Source organism: Hylobates moloch, unplaced genomic scaffold (assembly GCF_009828535.3).
Source record: "Hylobates moloch isolate HMO894 unplaced genomic scaffold, HMol_V3 SCAFFOLD_7, whole genome shotgun sequence".
In the NCBI taxonomy this organism is placed as follows: domain Eukaryota; kingdom Metazoa; phylum Chordata; class Mammalia; order Primates; family Hylobatidae; genus Hylobates; species Hylobates moloch.
In genome coordinates, this window is record NW_026652282.1 from 42,645,675 (window position 1) to 42,649,652 (window position 3,978).

Below are 3,978 nucleotides of genomic sequence, written 5' to 3' on the forward strand. Positions count from 1 at the left end.
AAGGTGCTGCCTATTAGCCAAAAATTACACTTTCCTTACCATCCCTAATCCTCAGAAAAAACTGAAAGAGGTACTTTAAAATTAAAACTTGCTAAACTCTCTGAAGACTTATAATTACCTTGGCCTAAGGTTCTCCAATCGGCCCAAGTGACCATCTGGTGTTCTTCTGGCAAACGTAGATTGTTATCTTATGAACTTGTTACAGCCAGACCAATGAAATTGGACATTACATCTCTTATTTTAGACTCTACTTTGTTGCAAGCAGATATGGCTCAATAATATAAAGGACTAATGGTATATACTCAGATTCATCATCAACAGGTTCAAATTGCCTTTTCAAAGGAGCCACCTTCTAAGCCTCTGCATGACTTACAACTAGAAGGTTTATTCTAATGGAAGAGACACGAATGAAAAACTGCTCTGGAGCTCCACTGGAAGGGCCTCTACCAGGTCCTCCTTACCACAGCTAAGTTATAAGGAATAGATAATTGGGTCTATGTCTCCTAGATAAAGAGACATTGACCTTTGATGGACTGGACTTCTACTTTCACTGGAAACTGAGAGATCCCTTGTAACACTTCTGAGGCAGACAATGACATGAAGGAGACATTTCCCCAAGGATATAGGAACAAGCAGATGACCTTGAACAGTGCACAGCTTCTGCTCAAGATGATGGAACAAAATATCTTTTTGATCTTTATTATTTTCCTTTTCTTCCTAGCCTTGTTTCTTATCCTTTACCTTTTAATTTCTGAATTTGTGCATCTCTATAGAATTACAGTAGTTCTTCCTTATCCATGAGAGATGCATTTCAAGACCCCAAGTGGATGCCTGAAACCACAGATAGTATCAAACCCTATATATACTATGTTCTTCCCTATACATACATATCTATGATAAAGTTTAATTTGTAAATTAGGCACAATAAGAGATTAATAACAACAATAATAAAGTAGAACAATTATAACAATATACTATAATAAAAGTTATGTGAATGTGGTCTCTCTTTGTCTCTCCCTAAATATCTTATTGTACTGTACTCGCCTGTTTTCAGTTTTCAGACCACAGTTGATTACAGGTAACTAAAATCATGAAAAATAAAATTGCAGATAAAGGGAGACTATTGTATCTCTAAGTGCTGGGCATAAAAATGCCGTTTCCTTTTTTTTTTTTTTTTTTTTTTTTTTTTTTGAGATAGGGTCTTGCTCTGTCACCCAGACTGGAGTGCAGTGGCACAATTATAGCTCACTGCAGCCTTGATTTTTCAGGCTCAAGCAATCATTCTGCCTCAGCCTCCCAAGTAGCTGGGACTATAGGCACAACATCATGCCCGGCTAATTTTTAATTTTTTTTTGTAGAGATGGGTTCGCACTATGTTGCCCAGGCTGGTCTTGAACTCCTGGCCTCAAGCAGTCCTCCTGCCTTGGCATCCCAAGGGGCTAGGATTACAGGCATGAGCCACTGCACCCTCTCCTCATTTCTCTGCTACATTTCATTTCTCTTCTCTCCTTTCCTTAATGCCCAAAGTTCTTGGATTTTTTTAAGATTTATGATTATGAAGCTAATGTCACCTATGATTTTTGCTTTTGCTCACTTTTTTTTTTCTGTCGGTTCCATTGTACCTTCACAAATACTACTCGTTCCTGACTTGTTCTTGACCCTGAGAGAACTCTCCAACCATTATTGCTGTTGTTTAGGGCATAGTCCCCAAACTGGGTCTCTGACAAATCTCCAAGATTAACAAATTATATTCTGAAGAGGTAGAACTTGTTTTTCTGGAAAGGCTGAAGCAGGTGGATGTTGTTGGTCTGGCCTCAACACTATCTTCACCCAGGCAAACCACAATGATAAAAGTATGAGTGTTTTTTAGATGCTGGAGAGAACCCCCAAGTGATTCGTATTTTGTTTTGAGGTCTAAGGATTGCTGATTTTTGCCAGCAAATTGGACGGGGTCATGTTGCCTTTCCCATCTCTTTCCTGTTTCTGACTATACAATTGGACTGAGTTTGAACAGTTTATCACATTTTTAGTTCAGAAGTTAATCCTAGTTCCCAAGCCAGAAGAACAATCCACCCTCTGAAAAAATGCCCATTCTTAGTAGGTGATGAAAGGGACTGTGTGAAGAAGCTGAAAGACTTGGAATCAATCGAAGTGAGATCTCCACACTCAGGGAATGTTTTATGTTGCATCCATCCCTTAAGAGATTAGCCCTGTGGACTATTCAAGTTCTACACAATGCCTAGTTTTCCATGCTTTCATTTGTGAAGCCACCCAAGCCACTAACCATGTTACCAAAAATATTGACAGACTCAAGAAATTCAGGAACTCCAGAAGGCTGGTGCTCATCACTGACTGGCATTATAGATCATCCTGGCATCTACGGGAGGTGTATGCACTGCTGTTGAGGATGATTGACATATACAGATTCCAAAAACCTTTCTGATGTCTTTTTGGTGAATCAACACATCTGTGAAGCCAACCAAAACATTTATCAGGTAAGCAACAGAATTCTGATTCCTAGGACCTATGGGTTGCCATCAGGTAGCTAGGGATGGGAAATGTTTCCCTGGATATTCTGAACAGGGACATCATTCTGAGGATATACTTTTCTCCAAAGGCTCGGGAGCTTTTACTATTTTTCCTGATAGGAGTATCTTTAATCAAATGCATTCTATCATGTTTAATTCAGACCACCAGTACTGTCCTGTCCAAACAGATGATCCAAACTACAATTAAGGAACAAAAGATCAAAGAACAAACTGCTCCTCCACTGCTCATAGTGGGAGCCTTCTTTACTTAGTTCTTGAATTTTATACATTCCTGTACTTTTGTTTTATCTCTCTATAGATTTGGCCAGTGAAGAAAGGAGTTTATTTTGGCCAAGAGGAAGAGTTATAAAAGAATGAAAACAAACCTCAGTTTTTCTTGTTTCAACCTTTGCCTCCTTTCCCTTGTTTTCTCATTCTCCACTCCACGCCCACTTTTTAAAAACTATCTCCTTCCCCCTTGAACCTTAAAAAATTGTGAGGATTAAAAAAACAGCTCTCAAAGAACTGTTCTGAAAGTTGCAGGCATGGGATTGCACCAATAATCCTGAGCAAAAGGCATGAAAAACTGGATCAATTTCTCAGTGGTTCCAACCAGAAGTTTTCAGCAGGTACAGATAAAAAAAATTGCAACTGGGACCAGACTGCAGTCATATACCCCTCTGTTCTTCTTGCCTAACGTAAACTAATTCTGCTTCAGTACAGGAGGCTTCTTGTTCTTAAGTTTTTCACTGATGCACATCAGTTGAATAAAATATTTAAACACTATTTGAGTGACTTTTTTTTTCCTCTTGATAGGATCATGTTGTGGTAATTAAGGGGTTAATTAAGCAAAAGGATATAACAATCTTGAATGTTAAGGGATCTAATAACAAACAGAGCTTCAAAATATGTCAAATAAAACCTGATAGAACTGCAAGGAGAAATACATAAATTTACAATTACAGTCAAATATTTCAACACTCCTATCTTAATAATTAACAGAATAAGTAGACAGAAAATAAGTACATACAGTCCCAGCTACTTGGAAGGCTGAGGTGGGAGGATCGCTTGAGCCCAGGAGATGGAGTCTGTAGTGAGCCGAGATTGTGCCACCGCACTACAGCCTGGGCGACAGAGACCCTGTTTCAAAAAAAAAAAAAAATTAATTCTTTAAAAGCCTGACTTTTTTTCTTCAGTTGACAGTATTTTTCAGTTCTAAAATTTTCATTTGGAAATTTTATGATGGCAGAGCCCTCATGAACTAATCACCTTCCAAAAGCCACACCTCTTAATACTGCCACATTAAGGATTAAGTTCCAACCTACGAAGTTGGGAGACACATTCAGACCATAGCAGGCCCTCTCCATTTTCTCCTGAACACGCATGCAGATTTGCTCATGTGCAGTCTTCCAGACCACTTGGGATAAGTAGGATCTTATCGAGGCCTTTT